The sequence below is a fragment of the Callorhinus ursinus genome, unplaced genomic scaffold, assembly GCF_003265705.2.
Source record: "Callorhinus ursinus isolate GAN/ISIS: 27379988/994484 unplaced genomic scaffold, GSC_fseal_2.0 scaffold24, whole genome shotgun sequence".
NCBI lineage: Eukaryota > Metazoa > Chordata > Mammalia > Carnivora > Otariidae > Callorhinus > Callorhinus ursinus.
Genome location: NW_027397086.1, coordinates 133,046 through 139,220, shown reverse-complemented (window position 1 = coordinate 139,220; position 6,175 = coordinate 133,046). Strand labels below are relative to the sequence as shown.

At 52.2% G+C, this 6,175-nt stretch overlaps 1 long non-coding RNA gene across 1 annotated transcript in view; it reads left to right on the top strand.

Annotated features, from left to right (window-relative positions):
• The first annotated feature begins 1,921 nt into the window (after positions 1-1,921).
• LOC141374941 (uncharacterized) overlaps positions 1,922-6,175 on the top strand; it is a 35,574-nt gene continuing 31,320 nt past the window's right edge. The window contains exons 1-2 of the long non-coding RNA XR_012382153.1: positions 1,922-3,259; positions 4,659-5,068. This is a non-coding gene — a long non-coding RNA (uncharacterized lncRNA). The remainder of the gene's footprint in view (positions 3,260-4,658; positions 5,069-6,175) is intronic.

Genomic DNA, 6,175 nt, shown 5'->3' with positions numbered 1-6,175 from the left:
CGTCACCCTCCTAAGGCTGGCTAGCGGACACACACATATATTCACACACACACACACACACACACACGCACAGCTTGCACAGACTTGCATTCATGCATCCCACCCTTAATGATCCTGTGATGTGCCAGGCATGGCACTGGGGAAACACTGGGGAGTAAAAGTGGGGGGTCCATCCCAGTGGATCGGTGGACTTGGCTATGGTGCCAGCTGCACCTTGGGTTTGGTTCTCAGTTTCCCACCATCCGGTCAGTAATTCCAAGTGGCAAAATGCTCCCACAGACTCAAGGGCCAAGGCTTGTAAAGCCCCTCCACCCTGTCTGGCCCAGGTAGATGCTCACAAAGCTTTCGTCCCGTCCTCCTGTCTGCAGCCTCTGAGTGAGCTTCCTGCGAGCATCCAGGGGACATGAACTCAGAAGTCATCGGGAGTTGGCGGAGCAGTAACCAAATGTCAGGTGTTTCACTAATAATCAACCTGCCGTGTAAATGAGCACAGCCCACCTGATAGCAATCAGGCTGACACTGCCCTGTTTTTCTTTCTTTTTTTTCTTCTTTTATGTCCCCAGCAGCTAAGGCTGCTCTTGACTGCGTCTCATTAAAGAGAGAAATCGAAGACTCCTCTCACGAGCTATTATGTGTTTCTGCTGAGAAATGATAACTCACAGCTATAGAGTGTATTAGCATTTATAAATGTTTTTGCATGTATTTGCTCATTTGCTACCTACAACAACCCCGAGGAAGCATTATCCTTAGCCCCATTTCACAGAAGTAATGTCTGAGGCTCCAGGGGGGAGGTGAGTGCCTGTTCGAGGTCCTGCAGCTGGTGGGTGTCAAGACGAGGCTGCAGTCCCAGGTCTGGAAGCCAGTACGATGCTTCCATTTCACCCCAGTGACTGGAGAATTAGACATCCTCTCTGGAGTTATGTTTTACAAGACACAGGTAACACACCTAAGGTTGGAAATGATAAAACAATGGTCCCCGTTATCAAGGGCTTTCAAGAAGATTGGGAGGCCAGGGTCCCAGTCCTGGCTCTGCTTCTTAGGATTCTTCAGGCCTCAGTTTCCCCTTCTGAAACCTCAGATGGCTGACTGGGAGGATCCGTGGTCCCCCTGCCTCTCCAGGCCTCAGCATGGGGTTTCACATTTGCTCGAGAAAGTTGGAAACTTTCTGAGGACGGTTCCCAGTGAGAAGTCACTGTTGGGATGGATGGAGCAGGTGGGCTTCTCGGTGGTCTGTTATTCCCTAAACCTAGGAACGGGGTCCCCACATGCCCTGTTCGGCATCCCTGCCAGAGTTGCTGGGAGGCACAGGGCAGGAATGCAGGCCCTCAGGCTGCTCGCCCACACCCCCTGCCTGAGCAGAGCACCCCTCCTTCCTTGCTTGTCTGAGGCGAACCCACCGCCCTGTGAAGTGGGTGTACCCCAGAACCCGGCCTCATGGTCTTCCAAAGGGTGTGTCCCGTCCCCATCATGAGATTCATGGAGGCAGAACGGGGGAGCTCACAGATTGGGGGAGGCATAGCCTGACTGTGTGGTACTCAACAGCAAAGGGTCAGTAAAGATTTGTTTGAATTGAAAAACACTATAGGCACACTTGCATTTGTGGAGAGTGGGAGAGGGAGCCTGGGGGGCGGAGTCAGAGGGAGGGGGAGAAAGAGAAACTAAAAGAATACACATCAGGGGGAGATCAATACTCTTTTACTTTTTTCTTTCTACTCTGATCATATATCACTCTTGTTATTTAAGCAGTAATTAGATAGGTAGGTGGCTGGGTGGATGGATGGATGGACGGACGGACTGACGGGTCAGAGGTTTTCGCCGGAAGAAAGGGGGCAAGAGCGCCACCGTGCGGCGATCTGGTGAATTGCTTCCGCCGGAAGAGCAGGGGCGTCTGAGTCGTGGGGTTGTTGGCCAGCAGGGCACTGCCCTGCGCCAGGGGCACGCTGCGTTTGCAAGCGGGACTCCCGCCACCTCAACTGCCTGCAGCTCCTGGGAAGGAGCTTGGGCTGGGAAAGAGCTCCACAATCTCCCCCCCCCCAAAACGACGGAGTCGCCGCGGGGCAGAGAATGGGAGCTCTTCTGGCAGAGGAAGATGGCCCAGGGGCGCAGCGGCCAGCTGGGCACCCCCAACTCCAGGGTGAGGACCACCCAGTCCATCCTCAAGTTCCGGGATGGGTGGACTCAGCTCATGTTTGTTGCATTCTTCATTCTGTGGCCATTCTAAGCCAAGGCCAGAAAGGTGCCCAGGGTCACACAGCCAATGCTAGCTGGTGCTGGGACCGCAGCCTGGACCCTGCTGCCGCCCGCCCAGCACAGCACCCCCTCTTCTCCCTTGCCGCTTGCTGAGCCCGCCTGCACTTGCCTGGGGTATCTCCACGGGGGGTAGGGGCTCTGCACACTGCCAGGCTCTAGCAGCTGCTCTCGCTTACTCGGCCACATCACCGAGGTCAGTGTGTGCCACGAGAGGACGCGTAGCATTCCCACCCAAAGGTAGTTGCTGATCCCATCGAGAAGCAGCTGAGTGCCCGCTGACAAAGACTCCAAGGGCTGCATGGGTGGCCCCAGGGATTGCGGGCATCTGGGAAGGCTTCCTGAAGGAGGTGCAAGCAGAACTGGGCTGCAAAGGAGGAGACTGAAGAGAAGAACGTTCTGGACATGGGGAACAGGAAGGGCAAAGGCAGGGGCTGGGATTTGGTTTCCAGCGGGAAAGAACGCGGCATATTCAGGCGACAATAAGAAGACACTTGGAAAGTGGAAGCCGTGGCCCAAACACCTACGTGGCCTTACTCTACGTAGTGACAACTGCTCTTTCCTCCCCAAACTCAACCCTGCCTCTTCGAGGTTTGGGCAGTCCTGGCCAATGAGACACCCATATCCCTCCCACCGGCCACAGTGATTGGTGCAGGGGTGATGCCTTGTGACTGGGCTGGGCCGATCAGAGTCATTCTGGGGCCTCCTGTTCAAACTACAGAGGAAGGGGCTTGCTTTCCACCGGTGTTTCTAAGATGATAGACTACGGCTGACGGTGTTGGCGATCGCAGCCCCAGAGAAGAAAGGAAAGCTGAGAGATGGAGAGAGAATGATGCATGCACGGATTCATTCATTCGTTCATCCATTCACTCTGTAAAAACATCACGAGTGTCTACCATACACTGTTGTCAGCCTTGGAGACTCGGCTGGGAGCCAGGCAAACGCCACCCCTGCTCTTCTGCTGCTTACATTCCGTGTGGGCAGTCAGGCCAAACAAGAGATCAATAAAAAGGTAATAAATCAACAGGACATTTTCAGATAATTATGATTGGCAAGAAGAGCAAAGGGTAGGATGATGGGGCTGAAAGTGGCTGGGGTGGGAGGGTCCTGCTTTAGTTAATGGCCAAGGAAGTCTGTCTGCCGAGGTGACATTGCAGCTGAGACCTGAATGAGTCAGCCATGGGGAGATCTGGAAGTTAGGCCATCCAGGCAGAGGGGACAACAAATGCAAATGTCCTGAGGCAAGAACAAATGAGATTCAGAGAACGTCATCTGAGCATCTGGATCCAGCCATGCCTGAAGCCGGAATTGTTTTGTTGTTGTTATTAAACTGGTATAAGTTGGGTTTCTGCACGTTACATCAGAGAAAATGCTGTCATTTGAAAGAGATCTGACACTGTGAAAAACACTGAATGCTGAGCTCCGAAGCTGAATTTTGTGTCCTGTTAGGTAAAGGGAAATGATTGAAGGTTTTAAAATCAGGGAGGAATCTTCCTGATTGTGCTCCTTCTTTCCTCTCTAGGTTCATCTCTCCCTCCCCTTCTTCTGCCCTTTACCATCCACCCGTACTGAACTTGGCTGTTGTCACTTCCCCGAAGGTCCTGCCTCCAGCTCTTTGCACACGCTGTTCTTTTTAGACATTCTTCCCTACTTTCCTCTTTCCAACCAAGTCAGCCTGGCATCAGCCTAGGTGTCACTTCCATTAGCTTCATTAACTCTCATTACTTTCCAAGTCTGCATTCATTTCATTGTGCTCCTTTGCAGGGGCACCTGGGTGGCTCAGTCGTTAAGCGTCTGCCTTCGGCTCAGGTCATGATCCTGGGGTCCTGGGATCGAGCCCTGCATCGGGCTCCCTGCTCTTCGGGAAGCCTGCTTCTCCCTCTCCCACTCCCCCTGCTTGTGTTCCTTCTCTCGCTGTCTCTCTCTGTGTGTCAAATAAATAAATAAATAAACAAATCTTAAAAAAAAAAACAAACCTGTGCTCCTTTGCATACCATGATTACATCACAGCACTTATCAGCCCAGTTTGTAAATTTCGGGGTACTCTGTCCCACCTGCTAGACCAGGAAGGTGCCCACGATGGCCCCCATCTGGTTCTTGTTGGAAACCCCAGCATCTGGTACCTAGCAGGCACTCAGTAAACATGTATTAGCTGAGTTATAGACTGGAGGCTTTTATCTCCCAAAATTCATGTTGAAGTGTGACGGTATTTGGAGGTGAGGCCTTTGCTAGGTAATTAGGTTAGATGAGGTCTTGAGGATGGGGCCCCCATGATGGAATTAGTGTCCTTATAAGAAAAGGAACAGAAGCCAGAGCTTAAGCTCTCTCTCACTCACTCACTCTCTCTCTTTTTCTCTCCCTCCATCCCTCACTCCGTCCCTCCCTCCCTCTCCATCTGCCTCTCTCCCAAGTGAGGACTCAGCAAGGAGGTGGCCTGCTGCAAACCAAGAAGCTTGTCCTCACCAGAAACAGAATCTGCCAGCACCTTGATCTTGGACTTCCTGGTCTCGGCAAGAAATAAATGTTGTTTAAGTCACCTGGTCTGTGGTATTTGGTTATGGCAGCCCGAGATGACTAAGACAGGGAGGAAGGCAGGAGGCAGAGGGAAGAAGGAGGAACCTGGAGCAGGACAGGTTCCAGTAGTAACTTGAATAAATGAATGAATGAACTGGCACAAGGATGCCCGCAGTCATTTAGTACTTGGGAGGGGCTAAACGAAGACACTTCTTCTCCAGGGCTGCGTACTAAAGAGAGTAGTGATGGGGCGCCTGGGTGGCTCAGTCGTTAAGCATCTGCCTTCAGCTCAGGTCATGATCCCAGGGTCCTGGGATCGAGCCCCGCATCGGGCTCCCTGCTCCGAGGGAAGCCTGCTTCTCCCTCTCCCACTCCCCCTACTTGTGTTCCCTCTCCTGCTGTGTCTCTGTCAAATAAATAAATAAAATCTTTAAAAAAATAAAAATAAATAAAGGGAGTAGTGTTGGAGGGGACCCCGAGACTGGGAGGTTTCAGGCCACAAAGGCCTGCCTGATGCTGCATGGTGGTTCCAGGCTGCAAGGTGTGTCCAGGTGACTGGACTGCCCTCCCAGAGAGGGGTCCAGGTGGCTCCAGAGAAGGCCTGCTTTCACTTCCAGGCTGGGGTCCTGGCCTAGCAAGGGAGTCTCTGCATCGGTTACTAAAGGAGAAAGATAAAGACCCCAAGTGGGATCAGAACCCCAGAGTAGCATGTACCCAATTCGGCAGCTTTACCCCGAACCACGATATGCCCCAAATGAAGAAAGTGGTTGGTAAGGTAAGCCATTAAAAGCTGCAAAACCATTAAATATGTTCATAAGACCCGCAAGAGAATTTGGGAGGCACTTAAATAAAACAACAGCCAGTGGAAGAAGAAAGACCTGATAAGCAAAACATGGATGTGCCTACATAATGGAGGGAGAATGGGAAGAAATGGGATTTTTTTTTCCCAAATGTCCTTGGATTCTAAGTTTTCTGCATAATGACAAACAGTTCCAGTTGACTGTTGGCAATGTGGAACATCCAAAGAATAGTCCAGATGTTCCCACACTCTCTCTCCACCAAGGAGAGTCCAGGGGCTGAGGGTGATGGTTGGGACCCCAACCCCCGCAGCATTGCGCAGGCCCATCTGACCTCCAGGCTGGGGGCGTAGCCGCAGAGGAGCCTCGTCCAAAACCCCCTTTCTCCTCTTGTCGGGGGCCCCGGACCTGCAGTTTAAGTTGGGGCTTCATGTCGCCAAACTTGTTTTCTTTATGAGGGAAACATAATCTCTCCAGCGCTGGGCTGGAAGAGCATGCAAATCAGGCTAACAGTACTCTGTTCTGTGAGTTCTCCTCTTATGCAAATCCTCCTGAAATAAATCAGGCTTGCGGGGCAAAGGAGGAAAAAGGTGGGGGATCGGGGGTTGGGGCTCCGT